Source organism: Stegodyphus dumicola, chromosome 8 (assembly GCF_044657685.1).
Source record: "Stegodyphus dumicola isolate Sdum_Otavi_A_Nest chromosome 8, ASM4465768v1".
Taxonomy (NCBI): Eukaryota; Metazoa; Arthropoda; class Arachnida; order Araneae; family Eresidae; genus Stegodyphus; species Stegodyphus dumicola.
The window spans coordinates 67519220-67537799 of NC_140775.1; the positions used below are offsets into that span (position 1 = coordinate 67519220).

At 31.3% G+C, this 18580-nt stretch overlaps 1 protein-coding gene across 2 annotated transcripts in view; it reads right to left on the bottom strand.

Moving 5' to 3' along the window:
- LOC146995866 (5-hydroxytryptamine receptor 4-like) overlaps positions 1-18580 on the bottom strand; it is a 74498-nt gene that overhangs the window by 45899 nt on the left and 10019 nt on the right. Inside the window, exon 2 of one of the 2 annotated variants that reach the window (XR_015042847.1) lies at positions 4259-4458. The exons of the other annotated variant lie outside the window; for it this stretch is intronic. The gene's annotated coding sequence lies outside the window, so the exon portion shown is untranslated. Of the gene's footprint in view, positions 1-4258; positions 4459-18580 lie in introns of those variants that run through there. 2 annotated transcript variants of the gene reach the window in all.

Here is an 18580-nt window from a genome sequence, read left to right on the forward strand (position 1 = left end):
CCATCTAGGCCGAAGAGATACGAGTAGAAAGCAAGTGCGTTATGTTTAAGATGAAATCGTAATTCCGACTGAGTTAGTTTCGCGTCACAATGCGTTTTGATTGGATAATTAACATTGCTGCAAAATTATTATTGGCTGTCCGAGTTTTAGTTCTGCTTACATTATTAGTGTTATTTAAGAGTCACATGATATGGAGTAGTCTCGAAATGACGTAGTGCAAATAGAGATTGCTATTTTTAGAATAAAAAGAGGAAATAAACTACTTAAATTTAAGCATTAAGAGGCTATTGCTAATTTAAATTATAATTTGTCTTTTTATCTTATACATTTATATAAATAAATAAAAATAAATTAAAAGCTTGAAGAGTGCTTAATTCTCTTATTGCGACTTCGTATAAAAAATTCTGCGGAGGCCACTACGTTTCAGATCTTGATCACATTCAGATACTCCGATAGAGAATTCAAGCTATATCATTAGCATAAAATGCAAACAATGGAGAAAAACCTAAGCGCTACTGTTTCCCAATGATATCGTTTCGACAGAGCTCAGAATGCGGTCTCGACTTCTTACTGAGACCTTGAATTTACAAGCTGATTTATGATATTTATGATCTCTCTTTAGCACATGTAAATTTAAAAATTTATCAGATAATTATAAGAGAGCACTTTTGTACATCAACCCACAGTTTTCGAAACATTTTGACCTAAATCTGCCTCGACCTGCAAGTAAATTTATTATGATTCTTATTAATTTTCACATAGGCAATTTCAATAAATCGTGAGTCTATAATATACTAAATGGTTTCTTGAAACATTTCTATGTAAATCGATCAGAAATTTTTTTTTTTTTTTTTGGTTAGATCCTTTGGATACCTCACAATCCTCCTCAAACTGAATTTCAAAGTTGGAAAATTACACCACTACTTCCTGTGAATGGTCCTCTTAAAAGTTTGCAATTGCTGCACTTCGCCTAACTGCTGTACTTTGTTGTCTTCAGTATTAAGAATTGTATTTCGAGAAGAGATACTTGACCCCGTCTTTTAATAAAATCAATCCAAATCTGAAATATATTAATGAGAAGATACAGTAAGTTTTCCTGTGACAACGACTGGTCTCCATACATACTGTATTCAGGTAAATCCTATCATAATTTGAAGTTAGTCTCGAAAAGATTAACTTAATACTGATCCAAGCAAGATTTACTTAATATTGAGATTAAGAGAAGGCTAACTCAATATTGGGAATAAACATAATTCTGAAGATTAGATTACAGTATTAAAAATATAGCAAATTTCGCAAGAGCCTAAGTGAAAGCAACGAAAGCATCCTTCATCTTAGGCAAATAGCCCTTGAGTTCTTTGATATAATCAATTAAATCAAACCAAACATAATCGAAAGCACGCTTTCATATATGACTTTTTAAGAGGAAATGGCTGATTTTCTCATTACACATGGGAAAAACCATGAATACTTCCATACAGCCACCTCGTTTTCTGAGATTTGATCCCGTATCGAACTGCTGTTATTCAATACTTTTAGTGCTTACGGTGATGGGCTGCAACTTAACATTGAAAACGGTTAAGAGTGTTTATAGTCCTATTATTAAGATTAAATTTAATTGGGTTTTTGAGAGGTGTGTTAATTGGTTTTTTGCGTTTGTTTTAATTTAAGTGGGTTTTTGTCAAACTTTAAAATGATAAATGATTTCTAATTAAAGAATTAATCAAAATTACGAGTAGATATTTCTGCAAATGACAACGCGAATACGCGACAGCCAATTTTAGTGAGAACTCTTACATTTAATGAAAATCAGAAATGAAAGCTCTGAAGAAAGTAACATGCAAAAAATAAATAACTCGGTTAATAAATAACTCCGATAATCCCTTTTTATTCAAACGTGATTTTATTCTATTTTATTCATGCACTGATATTAAAAAATAGCTCTAATCACTGCTCATTTGTACTCCCATATTTGAATAGGAATTACGTTTGCATTGTTTCGTCACTGAAACGTAAACCTAAAACTCCTTTTCTGAAATAACATCAATTAAATTTGAATAAATGTGAAGATTCTAAACGCATTTTTTCAGATGAATCTAAACAAAAACTGATTAATATATGATTAAATTCATTTCCTTCTAGGAAAATAACAAACACCGCCCAAAACATAATCAAAAATATTTTATTTTCCAGATGCTCCTCATGGGAAATAAGTTATTTTAAAAAATTAATTATTTTGAAAGATCTCTTTTCAGAATCTGACAGCTGGGGAAATGAAAAGGATGAAAGAGATAAAGACCGAAGATATCTAACTTTCTGCGATTTGTAGCAAAATACATGAACAGAGCTTGAAGATTCCTTAATTTATTATTTTTACCTTTCTGTTGCTATGAGTTGCAAGTAAAATTATAATACAAAAACGCTCATAGTCTGCTTTTCCTGATCCCAATCTAAGGGATCCAACTGCACGAGTGAAAAAAATTTTAGTTCCTTCCTAGCTGATGGTGTATAATAGGGATTTCAGATCTCTTCTAGTTGTTGTCTCGTAAAAGAGATTTCGATTAATTCCTAATTCACACAGAAACACAGTGGAGCAACTCATTTAACCTTGTTAAAGATAAATAATAAATTAAAACTTTTGCCATTCAAGGTATAAAATAGTTTCATGAATATTTATTTAAATAAGGTCTCAGACATAAGTTTGTTTTCTTTCAACTTTTTTTTCCGCTGCATTTAAAGATTAAACTCTATTGAGAATCTCCAAGCGTTAAAAACTATAATTCATCTTGTACCTTATTAAAGGATGTAAGTCAGTGAATGAATTTGGCAGATAATTATATCTGCACTTTTTCATCTGCAATAACTTTTATGTTACACCATTATCATAATACATTAAATATGCTTCTAACATTATATGATGTGTCAGTTGTAAAAATCCTAACTTCAATTGTGTCTCCTACCGTTCATTTAAATTTTTTTGATTACCGTAAAGCGCACGAGGGCTATCTACCTAAATGTACCGATGCTCTTAATTTCCAAATCAGATTAAGAAATGAAAACAATAAGGAAATTTTAAGTGAAAAATTTACCGAAATTTAAAACTAAAACAATTTTTGCAGATAAAGAAAAGCGGCTAAATATATTTCAAGTTAAAGAAGAAGACTTTGATTTGATTCTTCTTAACACAAAATGAATAACAGAAATTTAAAAATCAACAGGCTGAACACAATAATGAAAACATCGAGTAACAAACTCGATAGCCCAGACTTTCAACTCTTTTGTCTTCTCATGTTACTAATTATACCATAAAAAAGAGCAAAGAGGAAATTAAGAGAATTTTCTTTTTCTAGAAAATTGGTTCGAGGATCTCGAAAATGTATCTATGGAAACATCCAGATAGTTTGGCCAAGTAGGGCTAGAAATCTCTAAATGTCACTAATTAATTTGACGATAAAAATTTATCTCCAGACTCAGTGCGATAAATAACCTGTATCTGCGATGCTCTTTAAATTATTTCCACAATTCTAACATCAATTTAGTCATAATTACAAACATTGCAAGTTCTTTTGCACTTCTTTGTATTTATTCATTATATATAACTACCATTGCATATATTGCATTAAAGAAATATGCAGAAACAATCACCGGAGCTCTTTTTAGTGAATTTTACCATTGCTTCAGAGGAAAATATTTAGATTTATATGTTGTCAACAGTAAATATTACTTCATTCAAAAAATCTGATGTATACACCACATGACTTCCTCCTTGTACGGAATATTAAATTCTACGCAATTTTCCTGCATTTCATTTAAACATATTAAATTAACAGTTAACGAATTTGAATTAAATCTACCTCTTCGAGAGCGCATAAACCACAATAGAATAAATGCACTCTTTAAAGTTCACTATGTTTATTTACCATAGCGACACTTCGGCGCTAGGTTCAATTAACAGTATTACATCTCATTCATTTTATAACTCAGAGTGCACAAAAATATATCATCTGAAGAATTAGCAGAAGTTCTATTAAAATACTATAATAGATATAAAACGATGTATAAAAGAAACTAAACAAATAAAAAACAAACACTTTTTCGCAGACGATTCAGCGCCGCTTACCTAATGCGCTACTAATTAATTCAGCTCTCACTTCGCGGCAAGGCAAAAACACATAAAAATTCAATCAAAATATTTTTATTAAATTTTGAAAGATATAGAAAAATACAAAACACCAAGTACAGATAAAACAATTAAAAAACAATTTTTGCAATTAAAATTGCAGTTTCTATGCAGAAACAAGCTAATAACTTAAATAATTCCAGAATAAATTAAGCATAACTTAGTTCGCAATAATAAAACAAGACGTTACTTTGTTGTTGCGAAGTTTAGTTTCTCTAGATTGGCAACAAATCCACTATTCTACTAAGTTTTATATGCAAACAAATATGGCTGCCATGCTAAAAAAAAAAAAAAAAAATTAGACTTAGTCGCACTTAATGATAATTCCAGAAGAATTGCATGCAAGTTAAGTAAAGGCATAAAAACCTTAACCGGAAGATAAGAACAATATAATGCAATCAATTTCAAAGCAAAAAATGCACAATTTACAAACATATAAGAATAAAGAAACTGAACTCAGCCGAGTAACATAGTGGATATACATATACATATATTTAGATATACTTTTGGTGCTGCCGATTTGCAACCAAAATGGGAATTGCACATCTACATGCTATAGCAGTCCTATATATAAAATTTGAACGTTCTGAAGCTACTCGTTTTTGAGTTATGCGAGATACGTACGTACAGACGCCACGAAAATATCTCTTCGGAATTCATTTTATATCAGTTTTATAATTTTTTGGGGGCAAAAGAGTCCTTTATACTGTCCTTACATACAGATGTCACGCAAAAACATCGTTAAATTGCATTCGATAGCGGTCAAAATGGGTATTTTTGTTGAATTACACTATACCCGAAATTTTTCGAGATTACAATATTTCCTTTCTACTCCGTACAAGAAAGAAAAAAGAAATATTTGTATGATTTTCTTTTATTTTAAAATTTTTTTCCTTATTATTGTTATTATTATTTGTAATTGTCAGTTCTTTGGGATATTATACATTTAACTGAAGTTTCCTTTTAGATTCTATATGAGTTTCATACTTAGTAACATAGCAGTACTAATTTTATACATAAAAAAAGTTCTCCTTCCCCCCCCCCCCCGTATGAGTTTTATACTTAAAAAAAGAGATATGTCATTCGAGTCCGCGCATCCAACAGTTAAAATCGCCTCCAAAGAACACTGAGCTATCATCCCTACTACTTACAATAGGCAGCTTATAAAACTACTCCTGCCATCTAGTGGCACAAATATGAACAGAACAAAATAAACTCCCAGGCCGCCCATTTATCGTTTGATCATGATAAATACTGCAGAAGAGATCTTTCTTTGACACAATGGTGTGCCCCATATGGCTTAGCGCCAAGTATAGGTGAATAGAGACGGTTGTTATTTATGTTCCTTTCCGGAACCGTTCCCAAAGAGTGGGAAAAAAGAAGGATATTTTGGTCAGACATTTACAGGACTTTTTTTCTTTTAACGAAGCCTATTTCAGAGAATTTTTCACAGAACATAAAAATTTTGCATGATTACCTCGTCCCAAGGGTTTGTTTCATAAAGAATGAAAGTAAAACTAATAAGTGTTTGGCTGAAAGGTTGGAAGCAAAACTGTACATGATAGAACGGAAAAGGAGACGATAGTTATCAGATGAACAATTTTGTTGGGAGAATCAACTGTATTTACCGTATATAACAATAATTATCTCGGCTTTATTTATCATATATAAAAATATATGGGATATATGGGTATATCTAATATATGGGAATTCAGTTATCAAGATCCCTTGTCCTTTTTAAGCAAATAAGCTCATTATTATAATAGAGAATAAATACTTTTTTTTTTTTTCCTCCGAAAATATCTTACAGCTTTCACGGGGGATATATCAGCATACTATTAATAATTTTAGTAGTCATAATATAAAAAACCGACCTTTGCATAAAACTGAAAAATAATTAGATATTCGGAGTAACCTCCGAATTCTAGAAAAATAGCAATTCTAATGCGTCATAGCACTCTTAATTTTTTACTAATTATTATAATTTTCATACAAATAAATATCTTCAATTTTTATTAATAAATGAATTAAATTAAAAAAAGAAGATCAGGTAAATTTGAGCTCGAATGATGGCAATAAAAATAAAAAAGTCCCTTCCCCAAAACAAAACTCTGAAGAATTTCCATTTTTATTTCCTAATTCTAAGAATCATTTTAAGAATATATTAATTTCAGGCAAATAATCATGAATACACATCCGAGATATTTAAGAAAAGCTTTACCATTCGTGAATTCATTAAATTAATACTGAAATGAATGAATTCATTGAATCCATTTCTACATTAAATATTCAGATAATACACCTTACATTTGTTACTTCGGACTATAATTTATCCATGTCCATCTTGTTTTCTTGTTTTAAAGGCTCGTTTAATCTTCCTCTAATTATTTTCAATAGATATTACTGTTTCCGTAGGTATGTTTATAGCAACTTATCCCCACTGCAGCCAGGAAAAAAAACTAAGACGCTATTTTAATAAAAACTATGTATAAAAATTAAAAAAATTGATAACAAAAGAAGACGAAGAAAAAATCATAACAACTTCAAAACCACAGTCAATTGCAAACTCTAATTAAGTGTTATTAGAATAATGAAGGTTATAATTGCAAATATTGGTTTTAAGATAAATTGATGATTCTGAGTAAGAAATTAAAATGAAATCTTGTAAGTAATAATATAATAAATCCCATAATAATAATATAACAAAATCTAAAAGGTTTCAGATTTTAACGGTGGCCCAGATGGGTTTGTTAAGGATTTTTATGCTTTCCCTAACCTCGCAGTGTATAACTGTTGTTGCATTCATTCCTACTAACCCCCATCCTTTTTTTTTTTTTTTTGGCTTTTTAGCTTTATTATTAAGCATCATTTTCTTCGAACTTACATCATGTACAATTCATTAAATTACAAAAACTTTTTAAACCAGTATAGCAGTATACAGTCAAAATTCAAGATAAGATATAGCGTTAAAAGTTGACAGACATTTTTTGCATTTTTTTTTTTTTTTTTTTTTTTTTTTTTTCAGTATTTTCTCAGTTTATCACATCAATGTTCAGTTTTCTTACTAAGATGGTTACATGATTTTTTTCTGTCTTTTTATTTGTGTATATTTTATTTGTTAAATATCACGTTCTTGGCACTTATGCTATTTAAAATTCGATTCAAAAGCAAAATGACAAAATATTTAAAAACACCCTATTTTTAAAGTTTCCGATAGATAAACTCGCACGCTCGAGATATTTTTTTTTTTTTTTTCTGCGCAGTGTTACTACTGCTCACTTTGAAATCGTTGAATTTGTTAAAGTTTTAAAAAACATGAAATAGATAACAAAACAAGTTTGAAATTTAGCTTCCAGGCGCCCATCTTCGGGTGGAGGACTAAGTTATTCAAAATTTAATAGCAAAATGTTTTTCACAATAAGAGACATTCATGCATATTCTTCGTTATTTAATATCTTTAAATACAATTAAATCCATAATTACTTTAAAAAAGAGTGTAATTAATAGAGCCTTCGCAGCAAACCAAAAATAACCACAATTTACTAGTATCAAAAATCTATTGCTGAGAGATCATCAATATTAGCCACAATCAACTAAATAAATATTATCGTAAAACGGCAGAATTTTCCTATAAACCAGCAATTTTTCCATATTTCCTTATAATTTAATGGAATTTTTTATGCTTTCAGTTTAGGTAGTTCGAAGAAAGTTTTATGGAAATTTTATACACCGCAAATTTAAATTTGTATTATACGAAGCTATTTGAAATCCTCTCTTAAACATCACTGAATTCACAATTTGTATAGAATGTTATATGATCACATACTATATTCTTTATAAAGAATATATTTAATTACGCGAATACGTACAATCTGTTAGGTTTTATGGAGCTGGATGAAAAAACTGACTGTGCATTCGCCAGGATTAAAACCGCAGTTTCATCTCTTTTTTTTAGCTACATTTCCCCCTCCCACTTACACCATGACAGCACGAAGAGATAAGATAATTCTTTATAAATGAAACAATGCAAAAGTTCATTTATAAACAAATTAAAGGTGATGAGTTTTGGAACTCACTAATTCAATATTGCTTAAACGGGATTTTACTGTGATATACAGTAAAACTCCGGATCACGAATGCCTAACTTCACGAACAGTTCGATTAAAGAACAAAATTATCTGAGCAGAAAATTTCTTGGATGCGGAAGAATATCTCGAATACATAAATCGGCAATATATAATTTTCAAAATGTTTTAGGTAACTTAATGAACACTCTGGGATTTCTGGAAGTATAATTTTAATATTTTATATTTCTTAGCTCTCATTAACAAATCCTGATATGGAGTGATTTGCAGGGTCATGATTTCGGCTTGAAAAAAAGTCTAGCTTGATTGGACTGCTGGCACAGATTTTGAGCGCTTTGATATTTAGGATTATTTTTGTTTTTTTGTGATACTGTAGCTTGTATTTCTAGGCAAAACTACTAACTAGGAAGTTAGCACTAAAGATGTGGAGAAAGGAAGACCACAAAAATCATCTCAACAAAGAAGAACTTTAGTAGAAGTAGCAACGAAAGGCAACTGTCGAAGAGCAAGAAAGAATTATCCTCTGAATCGGTAAGATTTACGGTTTGGTTTGGTTTATTTAATTACAGCAAAACCTCTAGGGCTATCTGCCTAAAGGGAGGGATGCCTCAGTGGAGGACTTTCGAATGGAAACAGCCTCGTATACACGTTACACATGCAGAATTTATGAACAATAGGGTAAGACGTAAAGCTTTTTTCCTTACAGATATCAACTTCATAAAATATAACAAATTATAGTATAAGCATTTTAATGACAATATCTCAATTTAGAAACATTTTAAAAAGTAAGCGGCAACAAATTCCACTTGACAAATGTCGAGAGAAACGGAGGCCAGGTGAGTCTGAGAGTCAATTGGCTCTTAGTGCCAAAGAAAATTGTAAAGAAAATTATAGTTACCTGATATTTTTTAGAGAATAAGACTAGAACTGTAACTGTATAACTAATAATGGTATAATAATACTAACTAACTGTGGAATAACACTTTTACTAAAGACAATTAGTTACCTGATATTTTTATGGAAGGGAATTTCGGTTCTAAACATAGCATCTTCTTCAACATTTGCCACTTATGTCATTCACTCTCCTTCGTAAACGTATAGTAAAGTTAAATTCCTTTTTCGTATATTTCATCTGTTTATTATTATTCCTTTTTTTGTTTTAATATTTATGATTTCTATTTGTTTGCGTTTATTAACTTGTGCATAGTTGTATTGTTGTAAAATTTAAATCATATGTTGTCCAGGAATGGATTAATATATTTTACATAAATTCCTATAGGAAAAATCGTTTCGGTTTACGATCATTTCGGTTGGCGAACAGCCTTTAGGAACGAATTAAATTCGTAAATCGAGTTTTCACTGTGCACATTTAAATAGCAAATAGTAGATACGTAAAAATATTTGAAAATGAAGCACATTGCAGTAACACTTTTCCAGTAGTTCATCATATTTCATTAATCTAATTAGGAAATTGTGACTTTCATCATAATTCTGTGTTGAAACGCCTTAGCTTCAAGTGTTAATTACTGTGCAACTATCAAAATAGTAAAATAATAAATACTAATACTGTTAGCATAAATTTAGGTATTTTGCATAATGAAACTCGAAAGGCATACGAAACGAACGTGCGCCAAGGTATATATTGGCGAGAGAAAGTAAAGCTCGGGTGCAATGCAGTATATTTGATTTTCACCCTAGCTACTTGTACCTGGCCAAAGGTCTAATCCAATAGTACTTTCTTCTCTTTCAGGTACTACGGCAAAGTATATTCCTGTTTATTTTTCTTATTGCCTAATATAGGTAAGCCTGATGATATTTACTACTGATGTTGATTCTCTGTAAGTTATTCTTTTCAATACTTCAGAATTTTAATGTACGTGAACATTATTACTTTTGTTATGCTTAAGTTAAGCAAAATTATCCTATTAAATAAAGATTTCGTAGTTAAAATTTTTGACTTATGATTCTTTAATTCTGTGCTTGAGGAAACGTACTTACTCATTACGCCTTCAGTGCTAATGCACAACCAACAATTGATTATGAGACTGAGAAATTGAAATTTTGTAATCTTGTAAGATTCCAGGGGCATAAAGTGTTAAAACTCTTTGTTGAAAATACTAGTTACAAAGTTTATAAGAATAATTGTAACAAGTAATAATGTCTATTCTAAAAGAATCAATTTGGATAGAAAAATTAACAGATGAAAATTATTCAGTATGGAAATTTAAAATAAAACAACTTCTAATAAAAGAAGGTTTAGATGATGTTGTATTCGAAGAAAAACCGGAAACTGATACTGATATTTGGTTAAAGAATGATCGTAAAGCTAAAGCTTTAATGTGTCTAAACATTTCGGATTCGCAAATTATCCATGTTTTACATAGTAAATCTGCAAAAGAAGTTTGGCAGAAGTTAAAATGTGTCCATGAACGTGTAAATTTAACAAATAAGTTATTTCTTCTTAGAAAATTATATTCCATTAGATATAATGAAAGTTCTAAAATGCAGGAACATATCAAAGGAGTACTAGAGTTGGCTGAAAAGCTGCGTATTATAGGTGAAGAAATTAAAGAAAGTAACTTAATCGCAATATTATTATGTTCTTTATCAAATTCATACAACTCCTTAATAACTGCAATAGAAAGTAAATCGGAAGCTGAATTGTCGCTAGAATATGTTAAAAACAAACTAATAGATAAGTATTGTAGACGTGTGGAAACTAAGAAAGTTCAAAAGTACGATTCAGTTGCTTTAAAAAGTAAAAGCGAAAATAAACCAAAGTATATTACACAATTTTGTACTTATTGTAAGAGAAATAACCATACGATAAATGACTGTTTTCATTTAAAACGCAACGCTAGAACTTCCCCGAAAACAGATGTAAATAATATTAAAATAAGAAATTATTCTCAAAATTATAAAAGTAATGCATGCCAAATAGCAAATACACGAAGTGTAGAAAACATAACAAAACTTAAAGAAAATAAGTATTTTAAAAGTATTGAAACTGAAAATTCGCAGATTCAGTTTAATCAAGTTCTAAAAGTGGAAAATAAACATGAAAACACGCAAACGCAAGAATGGGTTATCGACTCAGGAGCCTCCACTCATATGACGAGTAATAAAAATTTCTTCTCTCAGTTAAATGACTCTAATAAACAAATGATAACTGTAGCCAATGGTGCTAAATTAAATTCTTATGGTATTGGTGAAGGTTATTTTAAAGTTCAAAACTTAAAGGGTCAGGTTACACAAATAAAATTGGAAAATGTATTGTATGTACCAGATTTAGATAGTAATTTACTTTCTGTTCAATCTGTTACCAATAAAGGTTGCATTGTTGCATTTGATAGTAATAAGTGTTACATAAAGCGTAACAATATACTCGTAGCCGACGGCAATGCTCAGCAAGGTTTATATAAATTGATCGTAAACCCAATTGATGAGAAAGCATACTTAGCTAATAATGTTTCATGTTCAAATACGAACTGTATACTAAAATGGCATCAAAGATTAGGCAACAGAAATATAGATGCCATAAAAACACTTGAGAAAAATGATTTGGCAGACGGCATTAAACTTGGCAAATGCACTCATAGTGTGGAATGTTCTACTTGTGTAAAAGCGAAACTAACTGAAACACCTTATCCCAAAACTAGTTTTAGATCTAAAAATTCACTGGATTTAGTGCACACAGATGTGTGTGGGCCAATTGAAGTCAACAGCTTAGGAGGGAAAAGATATTTCGTAACTTTCATTGATGACTATTCGCGTTATACTCAAATTTATTTGATTACTTCAAAAGATGAAGTATTCGAGAAACTTAAACAGTATGTTGCATCGACAACAAATAAATTTAGAAAGAAAATAAAGGTTCTCGGATCCAACAACGGTACAGAATACTGTAACGAAAGTACTGAAAATTATTTAAAGAAACTCGGCATTTTTCACCAAACTTCGGTTCCTTATTGTCCGGCACAGAACGGCATCGCAGAAAGGGAAAATCTCTCTTTAATAGAAATGACAAAAGCCTTGCTAATAAACTCTAAATTACCGAAAGGATTCTGGGCTGAAGCAGCAGCTACTGCTGCATATCTTCAAAATAGGTTACCAACTAAAGCCACAGATAGAACACCATATGAATTGTGGAATGGTAGAAAACCAAACTTAAGTCACTTACGAGTATTTGGCTGTACAGTATTTTATTATGTGAACAAAAACGGCGTAAATTCGACAACAGAGCCGAAGAAAAAATATTCGTAGGATACGATTTACGAAGTAAGGGATACAGGATTTATGTAGGTGGAAGAAAAATAATAGTAAGTAGAACTGTTAAATTTTCAGAAAACTCGTCTTTACCTGACAAACTTGCAGAAAATAATGCTGAAGATTTAGAATTAATTCACTTCAATAACTCGCAAGATGAAGAAAATAATGAAGAAACATCTCTTGGCGATGATTTTACAGAAGATTCAAAAAGTTCCGAAGAGTTAATTAAATGTGAAGAAAATGTAGAAAGAAGGGTTTCTAGCAGATCAACCAAAAGGGTCCCACCGGAAAGGTTCTCTTATAAAGCAGAAGACGAAGAATCAATCTTACTTAAAATTAAAGATCCAGAAAGCTTTGAAGAAATTCTAAACTTACCAAAATGTGAACAAGAAGCTTGGATCAAGGCTATGCAAGAAGAAATACATTCTCTAAAAGAAAATGAAACCTATAAACTTACAGAATTACCACCAGGAAAACATGCAGTAGGCAGCAAATGGGTGTTTAAGACAAAATATGATGAAACTGGTAAAAATATAAAATACAAAGCACGCTTAGTAGCCAAAGGATTTACTCAAAAATACGGCAGTGATTATGATGAAACTTTTTCACCAGTAGTGAAACACACTACGATAAGAGTTTTCTTAGCATGGGCAGCGTATAATAATGCCAAGGTACATCAACTAGATGTTAAAACAACTTTTTGTACGGCAACTTAAATGAAGAAATATATATGGAACAACCAGAAGGATTCGTGGTTCCGGAAGAAAGACATAAAGTTTGTAAATTACAGAAGTCTATTTATGGTCTCAAACAAGCAGCTAGGTGCTGGAATGCAGAAATTGAAAATACATTGAAGAATCTGGGGTTCAAAGCAAAGCAGATCCATGTCTTTTCACAAAAGTGGTTCGTGATAAAAGAATTAATTTAATAGTGTATGTTTATGACATCCTAATAAGTTCTACAGAAGGACTAATTCTTCAAACAATTAATGATTTAAAGAAACCTTACCAAATAACGCATCTTGGTGAAGTTAAATATTTCTTAGGCATGAAAATAAATCGCAAGGAAGATGGAAGTTATCTCTTATCACAGAAAAATAAAATAAATCAACTTGTCAAGCAATTTCAACTTGAAGAAGCGAAACCCGCCAGCACACCAATGGAAACAAACTATTATAACCTAAACAAGGAAGAAAATCTCCTAACTTCAAATGATAAATTTCGCCAAGCTATTGGAAGTCTTTTGTATATATCGTCTATCACAAGACCAGATATCACAGCTTCAACTCACATACTCAGCAGAAGGTGTAATAATCCACGTCAAAAGGACTGGAATGCTGTTAAAAGAATCATTAGATACTTAAACACGACAAAGAACCTATCCTTACAAATTTCGTCGAGTGAAGAACCTAATATTACAGTTTATTCAGATGCTGATTGGGGACAAGATATTGAAGATAGAAAATCTACATCAGGAAGTGTTATTTTATTAGGAAGGAACTGTATTTCATGGTTTTCAAGAAAACAAACTTGTGTTTCTTTATCCTCAGCAGAAGCTGAATATGTTGCACTATCACAAGCTACGCAAGAACTATTATGGCTATTAAAATTAACAGATTTCAATCTACCCCAAACTCTACCGATAAAGGTATTTGAAGATAATCAGTCTACTATAAGACTTGTAGAATCTGAAATTCAGTTCACGCACTAAACATATTGATACAAAAGTTCATCATATACGCGACTTGAATAACAAAGGAATAGTAAAACTTGCTTATCTTTCAACAGAGGAAATGGTTGCTGATATTATGACTAAACCAATTCCTAAAGCTAAATTTCAGTTTTGCAGGAATGAATTACAATTGGTATGAGTTTCATTAGCAAAACAGGGGCAATGTTAGCATAAATTTAGGTATTTTGCATAATGAAACTCGAAAGGCATACGAAACGAACGTGCGCCAAGGTATATATTGGCGAGAGAAAGTAAAGCTCGGGTGCAATGCAGTATATTTGATTTTCACCCTAGCTACTTGTACCTGGCCAAAGGTCTAATCCAATAGTACTTTCTTCTCTTTCAGGTACTACGGCAAAGTATATTCCTGTTTATTTTTCTTATTGCCTAATATAGGTAAGCCTGATGATATTTACTACTGATGTTGATTCTCTGTAAGTTATTCTTTTCAATACTTCAGAATTTTAATGTACGTGAACATTATTACTTTTGTTATGCTTAAGTTAAGCAAAATTATCCTATTAAATAAAGATTTCGTAGTTAAAATTTTTGACTTATGATTCTTTAATTCTGTGCTTGAGGAAACGTACTCATTACGCCTTCAGTGCTAATGCACAACCAACAAATACTAATTATTATTAGTATGTTATTAGTATGCAATATTCAACTTTGTTACTTTGTACTTTTCCTCTCTCTGATGGTATATAATTCAGTTTGGCTTATGTGTGTAGTCGAAAGCCATTATAGCGGTGCACTCACTCACATAATAAAAGTTGAGTAAAGTTCGGAATCTATTTAGGGAATGTATAGATAATCATATGAAGATATCAGCTTCATGTCTTTAAGACTGAAACGGATATAACTATTTGAGAATAATTGCATATGCCTAAACCTTTTACTGATGACGAATTTCAAATTAGATTGATAAAACCTTTCAGTTCCCTATTCATCCTCATGCTTTTAGAATATCACCAGATTCATCAGAATCACCAGAATTTCTAGCATATTTCTCTGCCATAGAAATATGCTAGAAATTCTGATATTTGCATCGTTGTGATTATAATCTGCGGGAGCTCCCGACGGAAAATGCTTACACAAATTATCCTCATGATATTGATGAACAGCAAAACGTCATAAGAAATAATTAGAAAGGACATATCTATGCTTAGGAGGACAATGGTTGGAAAACAATTACTTACAGAAAATGCTGGGATTTGATTCGATTATTTCTCTGATTCCAATTTTAATAAAACTTTTTCTTGTTTAAAGTTGTTATTTGAGTTAGCATCAAATATATAGGTTCAACATGCATTCGTGAATTCAAAAGGTTTTCGTAAAATGCTTGTAAGACAATTCTGTTTGAAATGTAAAAAATTTATTACCTAATCTGTCTTCGAAGTTAATAGCCATTGAAACGCACGCATTTGTTCCAGCACACCTGACGTTCAGAGAAGTAATGACAGAATGTCTCTTTTGGTATCTATCATAGACTGAGCATCACGTTATTTTAGATTGTTTGTATTGTTCCAATATTTTAACTTCCTAGAACAAACTCGATAAGAACGCCATAGGATTGGTCATAGGGTGAAACATCTGACAACAAAATAATTGTGACATAACAGAACCCTGTTTCTTATCATAGAAACTCGAGCTTCATTGCGTCGAATGTTTGAAACATGTTTTAATGTCATTGTCTCTACACTACGAACTTCCCTGTGAAATCCCTGAGAATATTTGGATGCTTGTAAGTGTATAGAATATGTGCGGTATGAGGGCAATTAAAATATTGGAAATCCGAAAGTCTTCTCGAGAGGCTTGATGGTGGGAGTAAGAGAGGTGCGAGAACCCGAGGATCCGATACGTGTAAAGATCTCCCAGAATTGAAATATACGCTTCTTGGGGTCGGGCTGTAAGATCTATCTCTACTTTTCCACATCCACTGACTTAGATCCTACAATGAACTTGTCGAATTCTCGCACAGGCGTGAAATAAATACCAGCACAGAAGAAGGGTGCAAAATAACCCTTTATTAACTCAAACTAAAATAACAGACAGCACGGGCTTCGTGCGTTACAAAAACACCGTTCATTTGCGGCGATAACTTAAACGTAGACGAGAATACAAAATCAAATCTGAAAAATAAATGTGCAAAAACGCACTTCAAAATTTACTCCTAGAGATGGACTAACAGAAATTTAACCGGCGTGATACTAAACGGGTAAGGCCAAAAAGCTTACTCGAGTGACCGCGAAATAACAACGAAACGTGCGCTAGGCACGCTCTCAATAAACTGAGATAATCGCATGATTAAATAGTCCTTTCACTTTAAATTTACATCCTGGCGAGAGAATGTGAGGGGAAGTTTGAGAAGTTGAGAACAGGAAAACTTAAAATAAATTTGTTATGCAAATTCAGAAAAACCCTACAGGGCTATACCTAAAAATCCACTGGTGAAATTCTGGTGTCCGGCGTGCTTCTTCCTATGTGCATACAATATGCAGAAACATACCGCTTCTTGTGAGACAAGTTTGAGTACTGCAAATTTTATCCATATGACATGACATTTCCAAGAAATTTTTAAATACTTGGGCGAAACGTCTAGAGCTGAAGTTTAAAATACTGCGTCTTTTTACAAAAATCCTACATTTTTGCAAATCAGTTATAATTTTTTTGGGGTAAAATTATAAGTTCGAGATGCAAAACAAATGAAAATCTACAAAACTAAAACAGGTTACCCCAAGTCTAAGACTTCCTACGTAATGAATTACTGAAATTTAAGAAGGGAAGCTTTCTCATCTGTTACTAAACTCGTGGTTATTATATCACTGCAAGGAGACACTGAAACATTTCTGGAAGCCAAAGGACAAATGTTAATAATTTATTCTGTCAAAAATAGCTCTTTGCCATACATTTAAGAAGGCTCTTAAAACTATACTCAGATTTGGAATGATAAACTCCACTAAAATTCCAGTTCAAACTCACTTCAAAATGGTTAGATAGGAAATATCAATTAACTCTTTTCTCAAAAAATTACTACCACCTTCTCTTTTAACTGTTAATTATAAATGTGAATTAAACTGAACAACTAAAAAATCGAAAAGTTGTCAATAAGCTGTAAATGTGGAGGTCAGTATATTAGCCTTGAATAACCGATCAAACGATCATTATTTTTTCAGATAAGATTTTACCTAAAACTTATAATCCTAATAACAGCATATCAAAAACTAAATTTGAAAAGATTCATTTATTAAAAATCACACCATTTTAGTTTGGTAACATTTATTATGAATCAACCCGTAATTACTAATTTTTTTGTTATAAATCCAATGAAAAGCTTCTAACATTTTAATTAATCTGTAAATTTGAAATTTCAATGTAACTGCTTATCTTTGTTGAAATCGTCAAACTTCTCGTATATATTTATTTCATCAATGAGTCATTGCTTCTTATATATTTAAAAAAAATTCTTTACTGTATATTTTCCTTTTTTAAAAGCAAGTTTAGAATGAAATTATTATACTCGCTTCAAAGCTCTTATTAATTTAGATGCTAGCTGGGTAGAAATCTATAGCATTCCCTACAGAATTAAACCAATTCGAAAACATGTATGCATTGCCTAATGAAACTCTTTCTGTGATTTGGGGAATGTCTACGCACAAATATTAGAATAGAACTTTTAAGACTGTGTAAAGATTTCCATAAATTCGTCTGCAGCTTTCGCTTATTAATTACTATAAATATTTCGATTTCTATCTGTTGTGGTTCCAGCATAATTTCCAATATTCTCCAGAGAATTTTTAAGTCAACATTCATCTTAATGGAAATGAAATCGGTAGTCGAGGGTTGGAAGTTACTGTCAGTTTCCTTTAGATAAAATTCCCTGCTGATGGCAGGATTGTGAACTATTGCTTTAGATCTTTAGAAGAACTGCCAAGGGAGAATTTCTGTCATTGTAAACAACATATAATGGTTGCCGCAGAAATAAAATATTTCTTATTCAGAATTTAAATTATTTGTTCGATTCGAGACAGTATAGTTGAATAAAGAGTTGATGTATTTGTTATGCAGGTTTAAATAGTAAGCATTATATAGTTATATGGTGTACAAAATGGGTCTACAAATTTTTAGATCTAATTTCTTGAACCAAACTCGATGCAGCTGACAAAGAAAAATTTATGGCAATGATTTCTAAACTTGAATTATTTTCAATATCGTCGGTTTACAAGAAGATACTTTAAAAAATCTGTTCTTCATAACTGGTATTTTTGTACGTAATGAGGAAGAGTAAAGTTTTTCCCTTTATAAAATTATCTTT